The 27785-nt window shown below is 35.8% G+C and overlaps 1 pseudogene; it reads left to right on the forward strand.

The window, feature by feature from the left end:
- The first annotated feature begins 4935 nt into the window (after nt 1-4935).
- LOC135790721 (spectrin beta chain, non-erythrocytic 5-like) lies at nt 4936-26199 on the forward strand (annotated as a pseudogene).
- The last annotated feature ends 1586 nt before the right edge of the window (nt 26200-27785 follow it).

Raw genomic sequence — 27785 nt, forward strand, 5'->3', positions numbered from 1 at the left:
AGAACTTTAATGAATATAACTACGAACACATTCCGCTTACTCGGAAGCAACTTATTCATTATCCATATCTTTACATACACGAACAGTTATGACACGTCTTTCACCAAAGAGGCGCCTCCACATTACATTATTTTCTATACGTTTTCTTAGTTTTTAAAAAATATTATTTACGTAATACTCGTACACACATTTACATGATGTATGTGTTACGTCACGTTGTATTATTGCAACGAATTAAAGTGTTATTGCTGTCTGAGCAAGGTGCAAATAAAATAAAATTATCATACTGCATGCGACACAGAAAAACAACAGACCTATTTGCATTGCGAGCGATAAAAAAAACGGCGTACAGTGTGGCCTTCTAAAAAACGGTAGTAAAACAATTTGTACGCAATTAAACTAGAAACAAAAGAGTTGGTGTTTCTCACGGTGTTACAAGTGTTTCACACCGACAATTACGGATACTAGAAGAATGATAGTGATAATTCTTTTATTTATTTGTAAATTAGAAGTTTTTATTGACTGTTTTTATCAAGGAAAGTTTTTAAAATTAAGAATTCATGTTTTTTGAGAGATGTCTTTTAAATTTTGCTTTAAAATTAGTAAAAATTTAAATGATTTTAGTGATTTTTGGACAAAATTTTAAGTTTTTTTGCAAATTTTATTGAATTTTTCGTGTTTTTCTTTGCAATATTAATTTTAAAATGTAGAATTTGAATTTTTTTAGAATAATTTTTAAAATTAGTAATAATTTTGCTCAAAATTTGTTTAAAAAATTCGTTTTTCCTGATTTTTTGACAAAATTTTACATTTTTTTGTAATTTTTGTGTTTTTTTTTTTGCAAAATTAATTTTAAAATGCAGAATTTATATTTTTTTCAACAAAAATTTTTAAAACTAGTAAAAATTTTGCTCAAAAATTGCCAAAAATTTCTTTTTAACCATTTTTTGGTTAAATTTTTAATTTTTTTTCAAATTAAATCTCCCAAAACTCTTTTTTAATTTGCCTAAAAGTAGTCTAGATAAATATTATTAGCAGATATTCGCATAACAGTCCAAAACCAGATTCTTGCCGACCGCGTAGAGTTGTACAACACACATATAAATAATATATGAATATGTATGCGGTTACGTCGAGATCGAAAAAGTACCGTTTTTATCCTATGGGTGTAACGTGTATCGCAGTGCCCGTTATCCATGCGTTCGTGTCGGAATGACGCGGTACAAAGTGTACATACACACATAATTGATAATTGCAGTTGTCAACGACTCGATTGAATCGAATTTTTCGTTTAATTGTCGCTTACATGCTGCGTATGCTCTTAAAATCAATTTTAGACAAGATATTCATCTAGAACAACTTTGTTACACGTCACATACAAACACAAATAGTAACTGAACTTGGCAAACATAACGTTTTAAAACATTATCGAGTTACGTTATATGCAGAATTTAATTTTCTATATGTACTTTTCTAAAGTTTTAGAAATTTTGCTTTTAGTTGTTAAAAATTGTACTTTTTTCCAAAATTTTGTGTAATTTCTTCAATTTTTCTGAAATTTTTACCTAATTTTTTAAATTTATTTTAGAATTTTATTCAGTTTCTGATTAGAATGTTTAGAATTTAATTTTCCACACTTCTACCTCTTAAAATTACTTAAATTTAACTTTAAATTTGCCAAAAATGACAGTTAACCTTAATTTTACGCTTTTCTTGTATTTGATTTGATTTGCTTTGCTTTTAAGGTTAAGAAGTAAAGAAATTAGAAACGTTATAAATTTATGATGATAGTTGAATTTAACTGTGGAACTGTTTCTTCTTCTTCTCTTCGTTTTTCGTTTCGTTTTTGTATTTCCTTATACATTGTATTCAGATCGGTGATGGACACATCTGTTCATGTTCATGTTCATGTTATTGCTCTTGCAATACATCAGTTATATGTCTAACAATAATATTTTCTTTGAGTATGCAATTTTATTGATGCATTGTTGCACAGGAGCTTTTACATTGTACATTTTTGTTATTTTTGTCTGCAAAACTGCGTTTTTGCTTGTTTTTCTCGTAATTTTCGTGTTTATTTTTACAATTTACCAGAATTTCCTTTAAAAAGTGTCGAATTTTATTTTCTTTGTTTATGTTCCCACAGTTTTTAAAATTTTACTTTTAATTTACGAAAAGTTGCATTTTTATCGACATTTTGATGAATTTTAACCTAAATTTAACCTAAAATTCGCATTATTCTCGGAACATTATCATAATTTTGATTAAAATATCCACAATTTAATATTCCACACATACACTTCCCAAAACACCTAAAACTCCACTTCATATTTACCCAAAATAATATTTACCCTAATTCATACACTTTCCTTGCGATATTTTTTCCTAAATCTTTAGCAAATTTGTCAACAGCTTACCCACTCACCATTATCACCGGAAATTGCCTCATACAATCCCAGATTCGTTCCTGGAATTTTCATTGCCGCTGTAAATAAACCGCAAACATGCGCTTCATCATCATGGATGGCATTGATGCCATCTGTTGTAATTGCTCGCCAGTATAATACAATGATATGAATTGATACGACATGATTGCATGTAATAACCGTCGACTTATACACACTTACCTCAATATCCGCATTCTTTGACAATCCTAACAATAACAATTCGATTCTCATACTTTCCAAAAAATTACTTTCGACGGCGGTGTCGTACTAATCAGCGTTTAGTTTCTAAAATATGTGCATGCAGAAATATTCCTCGCAACTGTATCAATTAGTTGTCTTTCGAAACGTTGGAATCGAAATGTGTTTCCCACATCACGCGAACGCTCGACGCTCGATAATGAAAATAATGAATGAGTGCATGACTACGATATACGCCGGCAACAATGAGTAATAAAGAATTGAATAGGAGGCAACTTTTCAAGATGCGCACGATGAATAAGTGCAAAAGTGAATGGATGTGTAGAGGAATGTTGTTACCGACTCAACTCACAATCGAAGATACGTATTCTGATCTTCAATTGACTTGTGGTTACGGTTATGTTTTATATTTTTATTTGAACTTGAAGATGGAATAAACAAACTGCGCTCGCGCTCACGATTATTGGGTGCGTTAACACTTGGTGTTTATTTTAATATGGCGCATCCTCAATTAGTGACTTATGCTTCATGATGAGTATAAACACGTCGACAGATAAACAAATAAGATGTGCAGGAATGATGAATGTATAATTGTTAATGTTTTAATTTGTGATTTTTTTTTAATTGAAATTTATTGTTTTGTTTCAGGTGAGTCATAGTTATTTCTCTGCGGTATGAAATAATTGACTGGAGGTTATCGTTGGGGGCTTGTGTGAGTAGAGATCTTGGTATTTATATTGTAGAAGTGTTCGTGTTATAATTTTAGATTATACTTTGAACTGTGCTGATAATACAGGTCATTTAACTTCAATCAGTTCATTTCAATTATTGCGTTTTTAAAGTTGCGGTTGTTTTTTGTGTTATCTTTTAAATAATTTTGCGGAAATTGATTGTATATAGCATAAATTATTTGGAATTTACATCATTAGCACTTTAGATATTTTTTTCAGTATAATATTGTCCCAAATTCGTAAAATTTGCAAAAAAAATTTTTTTGTCAATTTTTTAGTTTTTTTCATATTTTTTCAATCATTTTACCCAAAATTTTAGAAGATCATAGTTTAAAATGTTCAGAATTTAATTTTCTTATCACCTTGTATACTGTTCCCTGAACATATCTTGTCAAAACTTCCTCAAAATTGTAATATTTCTTAAAATTTTGCCAAATTTACTTTTTTCTCTTTTTTTTTTTCGTGTTTTCAATAATTTCACACAAAATTTTAGTAACAACGTAGTTCAAAATATGGAGAATTTAATTTTCTATCTCCTTATATATCATTTCCCCAGCATTTCTTATCAAAACTATCTCAAAATTGCTATATTTCTAGTTTTTTTCGCCAAATTTGCAATTTTTTTAATCTTTGGTGTTTTCTACCCATTTTTTTAAATTTTTAACAAACATAAGTTAAAACATAATCACTTCCTTAATATTTCTTATCTTAGACACTTCAAAAAGCAATAATCTACAATTTTTGCTTTTTTTTACTTTTTTATATTTGTCTCCAAAATTTATCGCAATTTATACCCAAAACAACATAAAACCGTCTAACCTAGTAAATCTATTAAATTTGCTGTAATAGTTGAAAACTTGTTTTTATCAACATTGTCAGCTCTAAAAGTGACAAAAAGTTTCGATTTAGTAATAATGCTTGCGTCATTCAAAACAACCGTTGATGAAATTACACAACCAACAACAATGATACCGACAAAAGCAACAGTTTGAATTGGTTTCTTTTTTGATATACAGCCTGTTTCCGCAATTAAACCAATTCCCCACAACGTAGATTTACACTTTCATATAAACATTTTGAGCGTAGATACTGTATTTTTTATATTTCGCACAACTAAAGTGTAAAAGTATAAATCCCGGCCGCGTTATTTACTTTTTTTTATCAGAATTAAAACCAAACATAATGCGGACTGAATAAGTGAACATCCGCACAGAAAATATGTAGGTATGGGTACGAATTGTACGCGTATGAAATGTATAATGCTACTATTCACTTCGCCCAGCATCCAGTCTGATCACGATCCACACTGGTTGTTGTGCTGTGTTTAAACAATCTCATTCCATTTGATTTTATATATTTTATTAGTAAATATTGATTCAGTGTGATACGGTGTATTTTTATATTTGAGTTCTAAGCGGTTTCCTTGTTGAAGAGTTGTGTTGTGTTGTGTATAGTTGGGTTTCGAACGTGTTATTTCTGAAAATTACTCGAATGTGAATAATATGCAAATTAGCGTGAGCTTCGCGGAACAATCGCGTTGTAATTGATGGCGGTGGTCAGTGTGCGCGTAGAGATTCTAATGCACGGTCGCGATTTGTGCGCCGGTGAACAATAAATGTGTTTAAGTGCATGTAATAAACGTGAAACACAAGAGAAAACGCATCTTTATTCAAATGCTAAGGATAAAAGTGCACATAATTAAGGATAATGTATTCAAGACGTAAGTTGTGTGTTTTTTAAACAAAAGTTTAAACTATTATTTCACTAAACAATAATTGGAAGCAAATTTTAGTTGGTTTTAGTTGTTTCTAGTACAAATTCCTGTCTTATCAAGCATTTAAAAGTTTTTTATGTTTAAATTTTTATGATTTGTTACGGTTATTAATTTTTATTGCGAAAATTAATGTCGATTTAGATAAAAATTGCAATTTTGTCAAATTTCTCGTTTTTTTTTTTCATTCTAAATTTAATTTTCTATTACCTTGTATACTATTTTCTAAACATTTCTTATCAAAACTCTCACAAAATTGCAATATTTCCCAATATTTTGCAAACTTTGATATTTTTTCTGATTTTTTCGTGATTTTCTAATAATTTCCCCCAAAATTTTATAAAAACAGAGTTTAAAGATACGAAATTATATTTTTTATCACCTTATATATTATTTTCGCCACTTTTCTAGTTAAAACTAGCTCAAAATTGCAATATTTCTTGATATTTTGTCAAATTTGTAATTTTTTTCTATTTTTTAGTATTTTCGTAATAATTTCTCTCATTTCTTATCAGAACTATCTAAAAATTGCAATTTTGTGCACATAATTAAAGATAATGTTTTTAAAGCAAAAGTTTTTAGCCTATACTTACACAAAACAATAATTGAAAGCAAATTTTAGTTTTATTTACTTGTTTCTAGTACAAATTCCTGTCGTATCAAGCATTTAAAAAATTAATAGTTTTTTTAACGTTAAAAGTTTTATGTTTAGTTACGGACATTAATTTTTTAGCGAAAACGAATGCCGATTTAGATTTTAATTGAGCGTTCGTTGCTGGCTTGTAAACTGGTTAACTTTCGAGCCTATAATACCTAATTTGTTGTTCGCTTAATGTTGGGTTAACTGGAGCGCGTGTGCTCTTATCAAAGACGTTTAAAAACGCAGCGATTAACCATTCTAGATTAATAGGCCTGTGACGTTGTTATAAGGCAAATATTTTCTCATAGTACATCCAGCTACGAGTATATTGGTTTATAGCGTGTCCTTAGAGGGGATTTGTTTAATTTTTTATGCTACGAATTTTAAACAGTGATAATTTATGTATTTTGTGTATAATTTACGAACCATGTCTCACACTTTGAGCCAATTAGTATGAAAATGTGCGGAATTTACTGCTTTTGCTATTTTGATTTAAGTTTGGAAAGTTTGGAAAGTAATTATCCGTATTTCCCTTATTCAGCTTACGGTAAAAGTGACTCGTATTCAGGGCACCGTACGAGGGTAGCTGTAAAAGTGACTCGTGTTCAGTGCACCGTACAAGGGTAGCGGTAGAAGTGACTCACGTTCAGGGCACCGTACTAGGGTAGCGGTAGAAGTGACTCGTGTTCTGGGCACCGTACGAGGGTAGCGGTAGAAGTGACTCGTGTTCAGGGCACCGTATTACGCTAGCGGTAGAAGTGACTCGTGTTCAGAGCACCGTACGAGGGTGAATGCAGATGATTCATACGGTACCCTGAATACGAGTCACTTTTATCGTTACCCTCGTACGGTGCTTTGAATAAAAGTCACTTTTACCGCTACCAATTTTTTTTCATTGCGAATATCTCGTAAACTAAACGCGATAGAAAGGAACGGATTGAAGATTTTTATTCTACGGGAAATTCTCTACAAGATGAGATATTTAAATCGCGAAAATAAAAAATAGAAATACTATTTTTAGTCATAATTTGTAGTTTTTTCTCTATAAGCTTCTATTCTTTCATCAAATATTGTTAAAAGTAACACCACTATATGCGCAATTTAATTCTTTATTACTCTACATTTAATTAATTAAAATTAACTTCAAAATCCTCTCAAAATTGAAGTTTTCTGAATCTCATGACGTAATGTTCTCTAAACCAACGCCACCTGTGTGAAATATTCGTCTGGCAGTTGAAAGGAGTTGGCTGTAATTCTTTCGCTATGATCACCTGCATTCCGTAACTTTCACGAAAGTTCAGAGTTCATCTAGGCGCCGTCGGTGCATAGTTTTCGACGAGGTCGGTTATATAAAACGGAAAACGAATCGCCTCGTTTTCGAATCCGATGCCTGCCTGCTTACCTACATATTACGCATGACGGCGGCGATTATAAATTACGAATTAAGTACGTTTACATGCATGCGCTTTTCGAAAATTGATACCGCACATACCACCACATTTAGTAAATCGTAATTCCTTCCACCGAAAAGGTCACACATTAGAAATTTCAATCTCATTTCACAATTTAAACTAAAATACATGCAACACCTGCAAATATTTGTTTTCTATGAGAGCATCAGAGAATATCTACCATGATTCAACTTCCGGTACTGCCATTACCTTCCGGTACGTCAACCACAAACACATTCCAATGTGACACATAACAAATAATTGCATTTCTGAGTACGCACTCCGCTCGACTCATCAATGGCGCTGCAATTTCTTCATCTCTTCGGTTATTTAGCGTCAAAACATTCCGCACGCCGAGCGAATGACCTCCTTTCAGTTCCATTCATCGTGCAGTCAAATGTACTCGTCATCGTCGACGTGCTGACATGATGCACAAATTAAATCACTCGACTAGCAGCAGCCGCGTGCATTTCATACTAAATAGGCTTTAATGGGTACGCACACACACATACATAATGTGGTGTTTCATTCATGGCGGCAGGTTCAACGATATTGGAGCAAACGCACCACGAAGAAAATGCACGTTTCAAGCGGAACGATAACGATAATAACTGTTTACGCAATTTGAATAGCGTACGTATTTTTTGTCTGCTCACTGCTCCACACACCGTGAATCAATCTGATTAAAAATATGAATATTACAAGGTGTATTATTAGCTGTTGCGTGTTTTATTTACATGATATTAGTTTTAAATTGAAAAATTGATCAAAATGAGTGTTTTTCATTCATATTAGAACGTTTTGATTCATAATTAGCAATCTGAGCATTATTTATTTAAGTTTTTTTAGAAATCATCACAAAATTACCTATATTTAACATTTTGACGTCTTGATTTGTAAACTAACGCCATCTGTTTGAAATATTTGCTACTCAGTGACACCTTTCACCTCTAATTGAACCTGTGACCGATAGAGCGAAGCACTTGAACATATTTCACTCAAAATATGTGAATTTTGATGTTTTTCACTAATATTTATAGAAATGTATCCATAATTTCCGATCTCTGAATTATTTATTTAACATTTGCTTCAAATTTACCACAAATTTGCCCTATTTTCATACTATTGCGTCCTGATTCATAAACCACCGCCATCTACGTGTAACAATTTCAATTATTTTTGTCGTGATTGATTCCTGTGACCGTTAGAGCGAGCCACTTGATTGAAACAATGGTGACGTGTTGCTGGCATGCGTATCAACCCATTTTCTTTGATTGAAAACGGTAAATTGCTTTACGAGCACGCCGCCGCCACAAAACGTGTTAACTATTTAACTATTTACAACTCAACTGTGCCGAAGAAATTCCACAACGCGCCATGTACCTCTACCAGTAAATCATCACGTGATGCTTTTACTAAAAAGGGCAAACACGCAAATAGTATAATAATACATTGTCTTTGCTTAGCTTTTGCTTAAAACCATAATTAACTGTGTATTTATTATTTCTTTTGTTTCAATTGAGAGCGGAATTTGTTCCAGTATCATTAGATCCACCGTGAATTGTGTTTATCTTTATTAATTCTTCGTATTATTAAATAAATAAATTGCAGGTACGTGAAGCATAGCTAATAGATGAAAGCAACTGGTTTCTAGAACAATTGGTTATTGTTAGTCGCGGTTCAGGTTCATTGTTTCTGGTCATGCTACGCTTTAAGATTGTTTGTTTCGCGCGTGAATTTCATGACACTTTGACCATGAACGTCTTCGACTGCTCCGAAATGGTAATTTCGACGGAATTTAAATGTTGTCAATTGAAAAGAATTAGTGTTTACATCTAAACATCATTTGGGTACCATTTACACCTAAACATTTTGTTGTTAGATCTTAATGGAAGATGTTAACGTTTCTTGGTGTTTCTGTGGGTGGATTGTAACTTTAACCTACGCAGCTTTCATATATTCCATATTTGTTGGGTTTTAAGGTGTTTTAAGCACTCATGTAACGTTCAACTCAAATTTATGATTGAAAATTGATGAAAACGCGTGTAGATCTATCAAATTTTTGATTTTTAGGATTTGTTTTAGCCTAGAATTGCAAAATTTATTCTAAAACATCGAAAAATTACATAAAAATGAAGAATTAAGAGAAAAACTCATTAGTTGGATAGGTTATGTTGTTAGGTACTATAGGCAACCAACATTTCATTGAACTAAAGTTTATGATTGAAATTTCATGTTAATAAGTATTAATTCGGTGTTTTACATCAAGTTTTTTGATTTTTGAGTTTGGTCTTCAACCACAATTGCAGAATTCATTTTAAAACCTCGAAAAACTGCAAAATATAAACAAAAATCGACGAAAAACAAATTTTTGAGAATAGGTTATGTCGTTTGCTACTATAGGCAACATTATGTACGTTTTAATTTGACAGCTATTTCCGAAAGTACACTCAACTAAAGTTGACGATTAAAAATTAATAAAAACGTGTATAATATTAAAATTGAGCCATAAATACAGAATTAATTAAAACTGAGAAATGAGAATCAACATATTCCTGTAAATTTCACCATCAAAACATGAAAACTTCGTTTTTGGAATGATGATTATTTTTTAAGTTGTCCGTGTAGATGTGTGTGAATTTAATTGATTAACGGAGTATCTTTATAATATCGATATAATAAATGCCTTGTTATAAAATGTCAACAATTTCGAACATTAACATTTCGAAATTCATTAACTTTAAATTCCCAGTTCGTATTGTGACCTTGATTTCATCTCGCGAGGTCAAAAGATGAACATTTTTCGTGTAAAATCTTAAAATTATTATTTAGAAACTCGCAGTTGTAAAACTCGTCAAAATATGCGTCGTGAATTTATACATTGCCGAGAGTAATAACTACCTACTACCTACTTTAACCCCTGTTTGTATTTTCATGCCATATGCCCTGTTCGGAAACCAGATGCAATCACAGGCGTCACAAGAAATAAACCCAAAACGGAAACCCTGTTTATGTCGTTGGCAAAGCTTCCAACTTGTGAAGTTTACGAAAACTAAACCATGAGGGGTGTGCATGTGCAAAGCGTGCATTTCTTGCTCACTCACTGACTGCAAGTTATTTTCAACCATCGTGAACCGAAATAGGTAGTAAAAACAATCTGGGCGATGAATGTCGAATGTCGTGGAGTGAGAACGGGAAGGGCGACGTGCGAAACAGGCGTATAGGGAGCAGAGAGAGTAAAATGAACTGAATCCCAACTGAAAAGTGAACTCTGACTGAAGTATCAGTTACACTACATTTCTGCCAGTAGCAGAGCAGAGCAGTGAGTTTTGATTGCTGAAAGACGCCAAAGTTAAAGTCAAGAACAGAATTTAGTCCAGTGTAGACCTGCATAGTGTTCAGTGCAATATTAATTGTTATAAAATAAAATAAAATAAAATGACAATAAATGAGTGTTGATGAAATTAAAAAAAAAGTTTTTTTTACTTAATAATTTAAAAAACTTAATAAAAAATGGGTTTGAATGAACATGGGGTTGAAAACAATGAATGTAAGCATTAAAAATACAATTTTCTATAAAATAACAACTTGTTCCAGTTCTGGTAAAGTAATTAACTCTAATTAACTGATTTAAAACATTTAAAACACTTGAAATACTTGTATTACTTTTGTCACGCAATGTGATATATTAAATACTTAATATCTCAGAGATAAATATAAATATAAATAGATATTAGCCATTTTGTGCAATTACAACTCACTTGTAATAAGTTTGTAATAAGTTGATAACTCTGTGAACAACTTGGTCACCTTGCAAGCTAATGACATTTGCATTCATTAAGTTCAACCAGAAGTCAGCGGCGTGCGTGCATTCTAGAGTTTATTTCTGTGGGATGGTTAATGATTGTGTTTCGTTTAATTATGCATTCCGCATGTGTCTTGAATTGAAAATATGTCAATAATAAATATATACATACTCGTAGATAGAATTTAAAAAGTAAATTACTTAAATTGTTTTGTTTTTATTCATTTAAGTGTTGTGTTGATATGAAAAATATTTAATAACATAAAAACACAGACAGACACAGACAGTTGTTGTGTGCAATTGGAAGTAATTTTTGTTTAACATTTAACTTTAATCAATTAATCATCATCTGATTCATAAAAATAAACGCTGTTTTTGAATCAACTGTAATTTTGATTTAATTTAAAAAATCATATCGTGTTTATTTTAGATTGTATTGCAATTTAATCGGTGATTAAACGTAATTCGTTGTTTGCACAAAACTATTTATTACAAGTTGTAGTGATGATGTAAGCGAAACTATTTTATGTGTTATAAATGTTACATAAATGTTGTAAATTCCATTGAAGTGTAGATTTTTTCGCAGAGGAAATGAAAGGTCAAATTGCGCTTTGAGGTGGTGCTAATCCTATTCCTAATTTAGAATATTGCGGAATCTTTATGAAGAATCATAGATTTTTATCTTTAATCTTTAATCTTATTTCTGGAAAATCGCTATTTCCGATGATTTAAAGTGGATTTATATTCCTATCAGGAATTAAATTATTTATTTGCTTTTGTATTTGCAATATAATCCGGAATAATCTGAGATTATTATATTTTTACGATTCTTGCGATTTTTTTAATTGGATTGCTGCACTTAGGTTCAAGTCTAAATATTATTTTGAATGTTGACGTGTGAATGTTTAGAAATAATAAAAATGTTATGATTTTTTATGGAGTTGCTGTAGGATGCAAATAACTCGAAAAAACTTCAAGCTATTACCATAACAAAAGAAAAAATGACATCACTTTTGAATGAATACAATCATTATGACATCACTAGCAATTATTATTAATAAATCATCTTTTTTTTTTCATTTAAAAGTTTAAATTTTATTAAAAATTTTATAAAAATTAATCTTTTTGCACTATAAGTACCCAAACGTGCAGATTTTTATTGTTAATATAAAGATTCTTATCGCATATATCGTGTGTTTACATTCCATTAGATAAAGTGTAGATATTATCAGCTGCGCATAGATTATATAGATGAAAAAACTATTTGAAAAGCCGTACAACACCGCAAATTGCTTACTTAACGTATGAAATAACTGATATAGGCAATACAAGTGCTTCAATTGCAACAAATATTGAATGTGCAAATATGAACTTCACTTTATTTCTGTTTTACTTTACTCGTATGGTAATCGTACTTACTTGTACATTCCTACACGAACAATAAACATAAAAAGGGAATGTTTCATGTCTCGCAATAAATTGCATGCAAAATTGCTATTGTTACGGAAATATATTAATAAAAATATGTAATATCTGTCTGTGTGTTGCTCATTTTTATGAATATTTGTTATCTATGATGTTACGGATAAATTCTGTAATAGATAACATCGATTGGCAAGGTACTTAGGTACATTTGCTGATCATGAATTACAGTACTGATATTTCGATATTGATGTGTCTACGTTTAATTAATTTTTGCTCTGGAAGTTTCCCAGAACAACGTTTTTAAGGTCTTGTATAATTTCTTTGCTTACAAACTATTGTAAATCATTATTCTCTGCGTAATAACTAGAAGCAGTTACTTGATATCCACTGCCATTTTAGGTCAGACATGTTTGTTCACAATATGTTGCAATATAGCTATTAAAGTAATCGTATTAAGGGTTGTGGGAAGTCGTAGTTGGCGAAACCTTACAATAGTTGTTTCGTTCTCATTTCCAGTTGGTGGTAAAGTGCAGTATGAGCAAGGAGTGGACAGACGGTTTTGGGACATCATGACGCAGCGGGACGACGTGCAAAAGTTCGAAGCGGGACGAATTAAAGTCCTGCAAGAGGAACGCTTGCATATACAAAAGAAAACATTCACGAAATGGATCAATTCATTTCTGCAAAAGGTTGGTGAAGTCTTTGAATATGTATGAATAGGTTTTATGTTTATTATTGAAAAAAATCACAGGCTCGCATGGAGGTGGTGGACCTCTTCGAGGATCTCGCCGACGGTAAAAAACTGCTTAAACTTCTCGAGATAATCTCCGGCGAGAAGTTGGCCAAACAAATCAGGGACGCATGCGCATTATAAAAATCGGGGATGTAGACAAAGCTTAGCGTTTCTGCATACCAAAGTGCGACTGGAGGTATAGGGCAAAGGGATATCGTTGATGGGTATTCCACTCTGGTGTTGGGTTTAATATGGACGATTATTCTGCGGTTTCAAATCAAGATCCAGAAATCGGCGACGTGGATGAGGAGAGCGAAAATACGAGAAGAAATCTGCCAAAGATGCGTTACTGCTGTGGGTGCAACGAAAGACGCGCGGGTATTCCGGCGTCAGCATCAACGACTTTTCTGGGTTCGTAGCGAAGTGGTTTGGAGTTTCCAGTACGCTCATCCATGCCCACATCGGCCGGAACTCTTTGACTATAAAGAACTGGCACCAAACTCGCACGCAGACAATCTGAATCATGCGTTCGACGTGGCTAACAGCAGGCTCGGCATTTTACGACTGCTGGATGCTGAGGATATCGATACGAGTCGACCGAATGAAAAAGAATATCATCACCATATGTGGCATCGTATTACCATACATTCGCTCGCATGAAGAACAGGGCGAAGAGAGCGGTCGGCGGGTGAAAATCTTCAAGCGTATGATGAATGAATAAGATGAAACTTTGCGTTATGATAGAATTTACGACCGACCTGCCGAGTGGATACACAAAACTGTGATTTTTACTTGAGAGATGAGCAATTTCCGAATTCCCTGGAAGGCATTCCAACATCTCTAATTTTAGTTCGAGGACACTACCAGACTGTAGAAAAATACCAAAATTATAAAGAACACTTGGCAGAATTGAAGCATTATATTTCCATATCAATTTCCCAACAAAAGAAGACATTGGAGCAGCTGCATTTGTTTCCTTCGGATGACCAAACTCTTACAAGGGACATAGAACGAGCGTGGAGATCAGCAGAAAAGAAGCTGAACACATCATCGAAGAACTTGCACTGCAGTGAATTAATGAGGTTACAACGTCTGGAACACTTTATATCTTCAATTTGGGAAAAGTTATCTTAGGTCCGGTCTATCTAACAGAAATAGTCCAAGTTTTACATCTGACCCTGTTTTACGGAGCTAATCTAACAAAAAGTGGAAGCTGAGATTTAAGAAGCACGAAGCAATCAGTGCTGATATTCTGGAAAGAACGCATTCAAGAGTTGGCCTTGAAATGTGAAGAGTACAACATTGAGAATTATCGGGAGTCAGCAAACGTGAAGAAAACTCATGACGATGTCCTCAATAAATGGCACACGTTGTTGGAGTTAGTTGAGAAGCATAAAACTAATCTAAACAGAATGTGTAGCGCTATGTCTGTGCTCCGAGAGATTGACACCACACTCTCAACCCTTAATCAGTTAAAAAGTGATGTTTCTTCTGTGAGTACCGGAATGCATTTGTTGGACGTGGAGGAATTATTACAGAAGCACGCGTTGCAAGAGTTACAAGTGACTGCGCTTTCTGACACTGAAAGAAAATTGATCCGATTGGGAGAACAAGCTGTTGTGCAAAGTCCAATGCAAGCGGAAGTTTTACGTCAAAAACTCAATGAATTATCAGCGGTTTACAAAGAAGGGTACGGGCATGCGCAGAACGACGTGCTTTATTGAAAAGAAGCGCGGAACTTTTCCAATTTCTACAAGATCAATAGGATGAAGAGAGGCGTGGTTGATTGAGAAACAACGAATTTGTCTAGCTGCCATTGCGGCAAAGGATCTTCAAAGAGTGTTGCGCTTGCAACAGAAGCACAAATTATTACTGGACGAAATCAAAATGCGTAGAATAAATTCTGACCAGCTGCAGAACACAGCGAAGCAATTGATCAATGAAAAGCATCAACATTCCACGCAGATTCAGGAACATATTGATACCAACAATAAAGAATGGGAGAATTTACAGAAGTTTGCGAATGACAGAACAACACGTTTACAAGACGCTGCTGAAGCTTATCAATTCTATGCGGATGCTAATGAGGTGGATTCATTCCTAAACGAAAAGAAAGCTATTTTGTTATCGAAGGATTACGGGTCTGATGAACCCAGCGCTCAGGCTCTTCTCCAACGTCATCGTGATTTACACAGTGAATTAAACGCGTATAAAGGTGATATCCAAAGTTTGAACAATCAAGCTTTGACGCGGTACTTCAGTATCTCAATTTAGACCTCACTCACAAACAGCTGTTGAATCAACCTGTAGAAGAGACAATATTATAGAAACAATTGGTCAATTTAGAAGTATACGAAGAAGAGAACAGTTGAGAAGCTGGAAAATCGTCACAGGTACTTACTGAAGAAGATTCCACAGAGTACAAAACTTTGTTTCCATTATAGTGAACATGGTATTTCCATGAGTCAAGGTGATGTTTTGCCAGTAAGAACAACGCAGATTGGTAGGTGTACAGCAAAACGGAGCAGAACTGAAGTTTTGCTCCAGCAGGTACATCCGGATGAATTGAACCCACGATTAGTAAGTTGAAAGTCAGCAAACAGGAAGAAGATCAAAGTGATGCAGAAAGTGAAAAAGTCAAAATGAGCACCGCAGCAAGTCCCTGTGTGGGTTATACGTCCCCAAACAAAAGTAAACGTACTGTAGACAGAAAGTAACACTGTTTTAAGCGACAGAAACAAATTAATGATACACACGTACAATAGGTGCCAGAGGTTGGCTCTGAAGAAGACATACACTTTTAAGAGGAATTCCATTAGAGCTGTATATGGGTTTTATAAAGAGTGTGACGATTTTGATAAGTGGATTAAAGATAAAAAAGAGATGTTTCACGGATGATCCAGCCCAGGTGTGGATCAAGCGAAAAGCATAAGAAGTTTAGCCCACTGATCTATCTGCTAGCAGTAAAATTGGAGGTATCGATACTTTGAAGTGAAAAGAGTTCGAAAGCAAAATACTCATAGATTGATAAGGTACGCTTGCTATCGTAACATTGTGAGTACCTGGGACACCTCAATCGGCTTCGTGCGCAGAGAGTCTCAGGGCGCCAGTATCAATTTGAAGTATTTCTTAGTAATTGCTGACGAACTGGCTAAACAGGTGGTCGCCTCCAATCCGCATGGGCGCGCCAAAGTTGCCAAGATCCTGGACGACATTAGAGACCTATGGGCACAGGTCAAAGAAAAGCGTTACAGAGACGCATGCGGTTGGAAGATGCTGTAGGTCAACAGATTTTACCAACAGCACACAATCGTTGTTGAATTGGGTTTCGGATGTTAAGAATCAACTCAATGCTGAGACAACAGTGCGAGATGTACAAACCGCGCATAAATTTATAAAAATCATCAAGATTTGGGACAGGATATCAAGGCGCATGATGATGAATTCAAACAAGTTACAGATTTAGGTAAGAAATTACTAAAATCCAATCCGGATATGACAGACGTGGCTGAAAAGATTAATCGCCTGGTCGAGGAACAAGCAGCGTTGAAACGAGGTTTGAAAAGAGAAATGGCTGGAGCAATGTCTACACCTACAGAAATTCAATAAGGAAGCTGATAAGATTGATGCGGCATCGTCAAGTCATGAAGCCTTCCTTGAATTTTATAATCTTGGAGAGTTTCTTGATGAAGTTGAAGCACTTCTCAAACAACATCGTACATTTACGAATACTTTAGTTGCTCAGGAACCTAGTTTGACTGCGTTTGACAAAAGGGCTGATACATTGATCAAAGATAATCATTACGATAGTCAACGTATTGATGCAAGACGTAAACAAGTATTGGACCGCAGACAGAAGGTGAAGGAATTAGCACAGAATCGTTACAATGCTTTGGAGGCATCTAAAAATTATCAATTATTCTGTGCGGAAGTACATGACCTGCGTGCGTGGCTCGCTGATAAGCAAAAGACAGCGACTGATGAAAGTTACAAAGACCTTAATAATTTAGCGCGTAAAATTAAGAAACATGAAGATTTTGAGCGAGAATTACGTGCTAATGAAGGACAACTAAGGTCTGTGAATAAAATGGGTCAGGCGTTGATCGCAGAAGGGAATTATAAGAAAGATTTAGTTGCACGTAACTTAAAAGATCTTAATGATGAATGGGAGAGTTTAGTTCGCTTGTCTCTCGATAAAGGAAGGAAGTTACGTGAAGCAGAAACACAACACATTTACAATCAGAATGTGAGCGATGTCAACGCGAAACTTGATGATATAGAAAAGAATTTAAAGAGTACACATGTCGGTAACGATATGCGTTCATGTCGGGACCTTTTGAAGAAACACGAAATGATCGAAAATGAACGTTTGCAGTGCGCAGCACGTATAAATGACTTGGTGAATCAATGCAGCAATGGCGACGAGGAGATTCAATCAGATAATGGTATTCTGTGTCAACAACGTTTGAAATCCATCGATGCGCCGATGAAACAACGTCGGGATGCTATCGAAGAATCACAGAGATTCCATAAGTTTAATTTCGATCTTAATAACGAATTGCAATGGGTTAAGGATCACATGCCTTTGGCTACGTCAACTGTCGTTGGGCAAAATCTACATCAAGCGCAGATTTTACATAAGAAACACAAGAAGTTAGAAGATGAGATTGCCGGTCATCAAATGGTCATTGATAAGACTTTGGGTATCGGTGAAGACTTGATTAAACAATCACATCCGGAAAAGGTGAAGATTGATGATTTGTGTTCTTCTTTGAGGGACGCTTGGAAGGAATTGAATGATTCTGCTTTAGCCCGAGCACAAACTTTAGAATTGTCGTTGAAAGCACAAGAATACTTCTTTGAAGCTAGTGAAGTGGAGTCCTGGTTAAATGAACGTAATACTGTTCTTTCAAGTAATGATTTTGGACGCGACAGAAATGCTGCTACTACTCTACTAACTAAACACAAGGTAAACTGATCTAATTTAGTTTTAAGTTAAATAAAATTTATGATAAAATTATTTTTATTATTCAGGCTATGGAGTTGGAGCTAGACACTTACAGTAATATCATTGGTGAAATGGGACGTGGGGCCCAAACATTAGTTCAATCAGGACATCCAGATTCAAAGATAATATCAGAACGACAATCTTCCCTGGAACGTCTAGTAAGATCTTTGCAACGGAAAGCAGCATTGCGACAACATCGTCTTATGGAATCCATGTTCAGACATGAGTATTTCTTAGAATCGGCGGAATTGAAGAATTGGATTGCCGAACAATACCAACAAGCTGCTTCGGAGGATTATGGACAAGACTATGAACATTTGTTGTTGTTACAGGCTAAATTTGATGATTTTAAACATCGAATTGAAGCTGGATCAGAACGATTCAGACAATGTGAAGATTTAGCTCAGAAATTGATTGCGAACGAGAGTCCTTACACTACAGACATCGAGAAGGAACAGATTCAATTAGAGTATGTACTTTTTAATCATTTTATTCAAGCTAGATTAGTAGTAGATATTTTAACAATCTTAGAATTATTAGTGGTTGTAGTTTAGTGCATGTAGGTGTTGGACTAACTGTTTCAGAGAAGGAAATCTTGAAGACGCATCAACGGCTCGTGATGAAGTCAATGAACATTGGAGTGATATTCGGTAAACCATAGCTTACTGCTTCTGTATTGATTTGTTGATGTCGCACGCTTGTTTTCTTCTGTTTATTTCTTTTGATAACACTAGATTGGTGGTTATAGGACCCGGTGGACATCTCTGCGTCAACAAATTGAGAATCGTGATAAGAAACTTCGCGCCGCTGGAGAAGTACATCGCTTCCATCATGATGTCAGCGATGCATTATCGCGAATTCATGAGAAAACAGCCTCTTTGGGTATTGAGCTAGGTCGAGATCTCAATACGGCACTGGCTCTGCTTCGCAAACAGGAAGCTTTTGAGAATGAACTGGTTGCTTTGGAAGCACGGTTACAGGTACTCATCGATGACGCTGCGAAATTGAAAGCGACGTATCCCAATAACAAGGAAAGGATTCAACAACAACAGGATACCATTGTTAATGCCTGGCAGAATTTGAAGGATGCCAGTGAAAGTCGTAGGGACCATTTGCAAGCTAGTGTGGATTTACAGAAATTACTCACGGAGGTTCGTGATTTGACCAATTGGGCCATTGAAGTGCGTTTGGCTATGAATGCGGAGGAAAATGTCCGGAGTGCTGCCAGGGCGCAAACTTTGCGAGGTGAACATGATGCCCTTAAAGGTGAAATTGAAGCACGTGAAGATGCTTTCATTGCTGTTCGAGATATGGCTACCGCCATGGATCAAACTGATCATTATGATGCTGCTGAAGCTGTTGAGCGCTGCAATGCTCTGTTTGAAGAATATCAAAAGTTGCACTCGGCATGGAACGCCAAGGACGTTTATCTGTATCAGTTGATTGATCTGCACAATATTCTAAAAGACGCGAAGCAATTGGAGAATCTATGCAACACGCAGGAAGCTGCTTTGAATAATAACGATTTCGGTGAGACGGTTGAAGAAGTATCCACACAAATGAAGAAACACGAAGAGTTTGAGAAAGTGTTCAACAGCCAGGAAGAAAAGTATGACACTTTGATGAAAACTGGCAAGAAACTAATCAACCAGAATCATTTCGACAGTGATAGTATTGCTGCACGGCTTGCTGAGATTCAGAATAAGCGTCTGAAGGTGAAACAGTTGTGTGTTAAAAAGAGGTTGAATTTAGAACATACTTTACTCTATGCTGGTTTTATTCGGGACGTTGCGGATGCCAAGTTATGGATCGCAGAAAAAGAAAAGAAACTGTATTCTGATACGAAATCTGGAGAAGTTATCAACAACCTGGAGGAGAAGATTAAGAAGTTACAGAAACATCAAGCATTTGAAGCGGAGATTGCTGCTAATGTTGGTAGAATGAAAGAGATCAAACAGAAGGGTAATACTTTGATTAGTAAGAAACATAAAGCATCCCAGGATATTGGCCACCAATTGGCTGAGTTAGACTTAGAATGGCAGAAGTTAATCAACGAGATGGGAATGCGCGGTAGAGGATTAGAAGAAGCGCAGGATATTCTTGAGTTTAACAATCAATTGGATAAGATTGAGTCCTGGATTCGTGATAAGGAGGTAATGGTACAAGCAGCTGACACAGGTCGTGATTACGAACATTGTCAGGCGTTACAACGTAAATTGGACGATGTTGATTCTGATATGCGCGTTGATGACGCCCGAGTTAAGAGCATCAATAAATTGGCTGACAAATTGATCAATCAAGGACATCGGGGTGTACAAGAACGAAGGGATAATTTTGTGGACAAGTGGAAGAATCTGCAAGGATCTTTGGATGATTACAGAAAGAAGTTGAGCGGTGCGGCTGAGGTTCACACTTTTAACCGTGATGTGGCTGATACTCAACAGAGAATCAACGAGAAAATCGCCGCGATGGAAGTGGATGATGTCGGCAAGGATTTGCACACTGTTGAAGTTCTACAAAGAAAACAGGAGGCTGCCGAAATGGAGATGACTGCTGTCGCGAAGAAACTTCATGAACACGATAAGGATTCGTATAAATTTTCACAGAAATTTCCGGATTGTGCGGAAGCAATCTATGCCAGTATGGATGCACTACAGAATCAATGGATGCATTTGGATCAAGCTAAGGAAAAGCGAAGGTAAACAACTTCTAATTTAGGTCAAACCGTTTCTATTTTTAGATCTTGTATCTATAATTCTCAATTTTTACAGGCAAGCATTGGAGTCTGCATACACAAAGCAGAGATTCTTAGCAAACACATCCGTTTTGGAAGTTTGGACCGTGGATATTACCAAACGTATGGATTCCCAACACAAACCCAAATCAGTCGCTGAAGCAGAAGCACTATTAGAAAACCACAGAGAACTTAAAGTGGAAATGGATGGTCGAAATGAAGAGTTTGCCCAAATGATTAATTTTGGAAAATCACTGGGAGAGTCCGACCCACAAATCACAGATGCTGTTGACAAGCTGGAAAATCTCCACGCAGATTTACACACTTTATGGAATCAACACAAGACCGATTTGACTCACGAGTACGACTTGCAAGGGTTCTACGAACAAGCCGATCAAATTGATAATTGGTTAGTATCAAAAGAAGCTTTTCTCAATAATGAGGACCTAGGTGAAAATGCACGTGCTGTTGAGCTTCTTATTCGTAAACATCATGACTTTGAAGCTATGTTATCGCAACAATTGATTAGAGTTGATGAACTTGCTGAGTTGGCGAAGAAAATCGAAGATGATGCTTATGATAACACCGGTATTCGGTCAAGGACGGCGGCCATTGTTGAACGAAAGAATAGTTTGGTAAAATCCGCAAATGAACGGAAAAAGAAACTGGAGGAATCGAAAGCGTTGCATGTTTTCATCCGGAATATCCACGATGTTGAAAGTTGGTTGGTGCAGAAATTACAGGTTGCCAGTGATGAAAACTACCGAGATTCTAGCAATTTAATGAGTAAGATACAGAAACACGTCGCGTTTGAAGCGGAGTTTCAAGCGAACTCTAATCGCGTGGACGAAGTGATCAAGGAGGGAACTAAGTTAATGGACGCTAATCATTTTGCATCTGAAGAAATTGGTAAACGCTTAGACGACTTAGAATACGATTGGAAACATCTACAACAAATTTCTGATTTCAAAAAGGACCGTTTGAATGCCGCCTATCACGCGTTACTCTATAATAGGTCCTTAGATGAGTTTGAAGAATGGCTAACTGACATTCAAACACAATTGCAATCGAATGATTGCGGCAGGGACTTGGTTTCTGTTAGTAATCTATTGAAGAAACACACTAGTCTTGAAAATGACATTCAACAACACAGTGAGAACTGTGATAGCATCAACGAAACTGCCGAGATGCTAGTGAAACAGAAGCATTTCATGGCGGATGAACTACAAAGTCGAGCTCACGAATTAACTACAATCTATCACAAACTAAAGGGACCAATGCAGATTCGCCGAGACATGTTAGAGGCATCCATGATGTTGCAGCAATTTACACGCGATTGTGACGATGAACTGCAGTGGTTGGCTGATCGGGAAGCTTTAGCTGTATCTAAAGATTTCGGTAACAGTTTAACTGCTGTTCAAAGCCTACAGAAGAAACACCAAGCGCTTGAAGCTGAACTGATGTCACGCGAACCGATTGTAGTTGCGTTAGTTTCAAGATCCGCGCATTTAAACAGAAGCGGGCATTCAGCCGCTGATGTTATCACTGACAAAGCAGCTCAAGTCAATTCCAAGTTTTGTAATCTTAAGGACATGTCCAGTATCAGAAGGCTGCGATTGCAAGACGCACTTGAAGCACAAATGGTAAATTTTATTTTTACGGTAAAATTTTGAATTCTAACCGGAACATTTTTTTAGTATTATGCTGAAGCAGCCGAAATTGAAACATGGATTGGTGATAAACGCCCACTTCTTGAATCTGGTGAGATAGGACGTGATGAAGATTCCACCCAGTCCTTGCAACGTAAACTGGAAGCACTCACATGCGAAATTGAATCGTTTGAAACAACGATTAATAAGTTATCAAGCAATGCCCAAAGTATTATTGATCGTAATCATTTTGATAGTGAGAATATTGAGAAGAAACAGGTAAAATAACTTCTTCAACGAATAATATACTTATTAATCTATAATTTGTTTGTTCCCAGAATCAAGTTTCTCAAAAGTTTAAAGTTTTGCTGAATCTACTGAGCGAACGTAAAGAGCAGTTGCAGGAAGCATTAACTTACTTCGGATTTACTAGAGAGTGTAGTGAAGTCACCGAATGGATGATTGATCAACAAGCTAAAGCAGCCTCTGAGGATTATGGTACAGATGTGGAGCATGTTGAACTTTTAACGCAAGCATTTGAAACCTTCCACACATCCTTGACCAACAGTGAACCGCGGGTACAGGCATGTATCAAGAAGGGACAGAATTTGATTGAGTCGGAAAGTAGGCACATGGACAATGTTGAACTTAAGGTTGAAGAGTTGAAGACTCTATGGGAAGATCTCATGGAACTTGCAGCGGCGCGCAAAGATGCGTTAGCTGGAGCTAAGAAAGTCCACGTGTATGATAGGACGGCTGATGAATCTGTTGCGTGGATAGTAGAGAAACAAAATATCTTGGATATTGAACAGTACGGAACTGATTTGGAGAGTATTCAAGCGTTTATTCGAAAACACGATGCGTTTGAAAGCGAGTTGCAAGCAGTCAGTGAACAGGTTGAACAGGTGGACAATGAAGCAAAACAGTTAATCGCCAGTTATCCAGATGCAGAGGAACATATTCAAGTCAAACGGGAGGAGACATTAGCGGCCTGGAAGGAATTAAAGGATAAGAGTGACAGTCGAAAACAGAAATTGAAACAATCTGAGAATTTACAAACATACTACGATCGCCATCAAGAGTTACTGTAAGTTTCTTTTCTTTTTTGTTTAAACACAGAATCTTAGCAAATGTAATGGTAATTTTGTTCTTAGGGCGTGGATTAACGAAATGCTTGCGAGGATAACAGCACCGGATCTTCCACAGGACGATACCAATGCAGAATTATTAATTGAGCGCCACAAAGAGCACAAAGTGGAAATTGATGCACGCTCCGCCATCTTTGACGATTTCTTCGCAACAGGCCAGGATTTTATCAAAAACGGACATTTCTTTTCACAGGAGATCGACAATAAAATTAAAGTATTGGAGCATCGGTTAGATTTGCTCAAAAAGACGTGGACATACCGGAATACAATCTACGAACAAAATTTGGACGTGCAATTGTTCAAGCGCGAAGCAAACACGTTAGAAAACTGGCTAAATGTACGCCAAGATACTTTGAATGATAAAAAAGTTGGAGATTCTATCATTCAAGTCGAAGATTTTATTAAAAAACATGAAGATTTTGAGAATACCATTCGTGCACAAGAGGAGAAGTTTGCTGCACTGGAACGCATGACTCTTCTAGAAGAAGCATTTATAATGCAGAAGCAGATGGAGGCACAAGCCAAAATTGCGGAACGAGAACGCCAAGAACAAGAACGTGTGGCACAACGTAAAAAGTTAGAAATGCAACGCATTACCGAACAGAGACGGCAAGAAGGCCCACAGGAGCAAACACATATACGTAATGATGTTAATGGTAACGGACCTGAGCCTGGTACCGTCGTAAATCTGACTAAGTCTAACTCTATAGCGTCCATGTTTGGCGACAAAGTGCAGGCCGTGCAAGCTGCTGTTAACGTAAAGCGTGCCGAAAGCATGAAGCTGGCCATTCCGAGTAGGCCACCGAAACGGACGCCATCTTTTACCACAAGAAGACGATCTTCGTTCAGAGGAAAAGCAATCACAGAGAACGAAATTCCCCCGACCGAAATTGAAGGATTTATTGATAGAAAACAAGTTTTAGCAGCGGGCGGGAAGAAGGCACCTAATAGGACATGGAAGAATTTGTACACGGTCCTCTGTGGTCAGCTGCTTTGCTTCTTTAAAAATCGAGATGACTTTAGATCTTCCAAGGCGTTATATCCACCCATAGGAATTCACAATGCGCAATGCAGTGTTGCGGATGATTACAGCAAACGGAAATATGCATTCAGACTGATCATTCCTGACCAATCGGAATATTTGTTTGCTTGCCAAAATGAACAGGACCTGACGTCGTGGGTGCAAAAAGTTGGATTCCGAGCTAGATTACCACCGAGTCAACAATTGTTACATCTTGATGTTCAGAAGGTAACATATTAAAAAGTGTTTTTATTCTGAATCTAATCCATTTTTGTAGCCGTCTGATTTCCACGACGTTGAAATAAGTTCACAATCAAGTCGCACGTCTAGTCCGGACGTCCTCGACAGCGCAGTTGTTCTCCGACAAGATCCATCTTATCAAAATGGCAACAAAGTACAGAATCGACATTCAATCATAGGTAATCTAAACATTTCATTATTATAGCCTAAATATTAATATCATTAACGTGTTGGTGCTATCATTAGCATTTGGTATTAGTTTGTGTTGTCCTAATCATGCTTCTAATGTTCGTTTCAAATAAATGTATATTAGGAGAGAGTCCGCCGCCATTACCTGTTACTCAGCCACCAATGTACGCAAGCAATCGTCGACAAAACTCCATTGATAGTACCGGAGGCATTCACGGTTAGTTCTTCAGACGTGTTCAAGAACATTTTTCAAGTTCTATTAATTAATTCTGGGCTACAGGCTACTTCAATTAAAGGACTAAACATCTAATGATCTCTACAAATTTCTTCATTCATTTCTATCTAACTTATTTCATGACTTTACTAACATCTTATGCTCTCATTTGCATTGTTTCTCTGCTTTTAAGATATTTGTCACATAAATAAAATTGATTTTCAAATGCAGGTATCGGTGCTGATGTTAGACCCGACTACGATGCATCTAATCGGTCATCTCCGACAGCGCAAAATGAAAGAAGAGCTACAAGGATAATGGATTTGTTCAAACGGCGGAAACAACCATCGTCCCAAATGTAAAAGTAAACGGGATGGTATTAATTGACGTATTTTCATTTCAGATTTCTATAGAGGTATATACATTTTGTATATAGTTACATATTTGTGTAAAGTTTAAGCGCAGAACTACATATGTTGTTTAGGTGTACCAAAATTGCAAATTTGGATAGTACCGACTTTGCTAAGTATAATTATATTCGTATATAATGTTTTTAACTTCATCATTTTTAAATTATTGTTACGATAATGACTAATTGATTCTTTATGTTTACGTTATGTATAACCGCCTGTTCTTCAGTGTTTGTATTATATTATAATTAAATGTTTTTTTCTCTGTTTAAGTCGGCACGTTAGTTGTGACAGTAGTGAAACGCGAAAATATGATTCAGAATGATTATGCTGCTATTAATTGTAATAAAGCGTTGTTCAGGTTAATAAATATATATTTAATTAATGAATATTAAAGAAGAATTGCAAATCCGAACATTTGATGTGCGGTTTTGCTAGATTTAAGTGTTTTCTATGTACGTACACTAAACTTTTGTCTGTGTATGTGTGGTTTATGGACTTGCACATCACCTTACTTGTCGTGTTTGTTTCTGTGACTATTTTGAACATTTATCACTGTTTGTATCCAAACAAGTTTTTATCGTGGCCAATTCGTAAAATTGTCGCTAGCCGTCGCTACAATGTTCTCTACGTAGTATTAGTCGTCGTTGTATGGTCGGTTAGTCGACACGCGTATTTCAAGTTGTCTTGTTTGCTAAAATAGTAAATAATTTGGAACATTGCGGTAGATTCGATCAACAATTAAGTGTATTTAGTGGTAATGGACACATTTTATGTTTTGTTATCAATTTATAACAAGTGGAACTTTCGGGAATTTGCAGTTCATTTTTGTTGCAAGTGAGATTCCGTCGGCCGTCGGATATTGAGCGTTATGTTGGTGAGTTTATAATAAAATTATTTAGTGGACAAATCAATCAATCAATTGTAGGGGAAGACTTATTTTTAACGCCACGCTTTTGCCGCCCTCGGAATTAACTCGGAAACACCCTCAAATTCGGTTTTAAAATTTGACAATTATCACACAGCTATATTCTTACATGATAAGAGGTCAGTTTATTTATACCGTCGGTTGGTTCGTGTTCTGTGCATCCCTCAAAATGACACCCAAACACACAAAAATCGACTTCAAAATTCAGCAGTTTCCAATATTGTTCATGTTTCAACGTGGAAATTGGCTCATATCTCGGGAACGGTTAGTGTTATAGGGGTGTTCATTTTTTGTTATTGTAGAAGAGGAGTCATGTTAAGTAATACGCATTTGACACCTCCGGAATTCGGCCGGGAACACCCTCAAAATTGGCTTCAAAGTTAGGCAATTTTTAATATTTTTCATGTTTCGTCGTGGAAATTGGCTCATATCTCGGGAACGGTTTGTATTATTGGGGTGTTCTTTTTTTTGTGTTATAGAAGAAGAGTCATTTTAAACGATTCCCATTTGACACCCCCTAAATTCGGCCGGCAACACCCTCAAAATTGGCTTCAAAATTAGGCAATTTTTAATATTTTTCATGTTTTGTCGTGGAAATTGGCTCATATCTCGGGAACGGTTTGTATTATTGGGGTGTTCTTTTTTTGGTGTTATAGAAGAAGAGTCATTTTAAACGATTCCCATTTGACACCCCCTAAATTCGACCGGCAACACCCTCAAAATTGGCTGCAAAATTAGGCAATTTTTAATATTTTCCATGTTTCGTCGTAGAAATTGGCTTATATCTCGGGAACGGTTTGTATTATTGGGGTGTTCTTTTTTTGGTGTTATAGAAGAAGAGTCATTTTAAACGATTCGCATTTGACACCCCCTAAATTGGGCCGGGAACACCCTCAAAATTGTCTTCAAAGTTAGGCAATTTTTAATATTTTTCATGTTTCGTCGTGGAAATTGGCTCATATCTCGGGAACGGTTTGTATTATTGGGGTGTTCTTTTTTAGGTGTTATAGAAGAAGAGTCATTTTAAACGATTCGCATTTGAC

The sequence above is a fragment of the Atheta coriaria genome, unplaced genomic scaffold (genome assembly GCF_025399875.1).
Source record: "Atheta coriaria isolate IRGN ID8LTWV9N9 unplaced genomic scaffold, Caltech_Dcor_3.1 hic_scaffold_4_pilon, whole genome shotgun sequence".
Taxonomy (NCBI): Eukaryota; Metazoa; Arthropoda; class Insecta; order Coleoptera; family Staphylinidae; genus Dalotia; species Dalotia coriaria.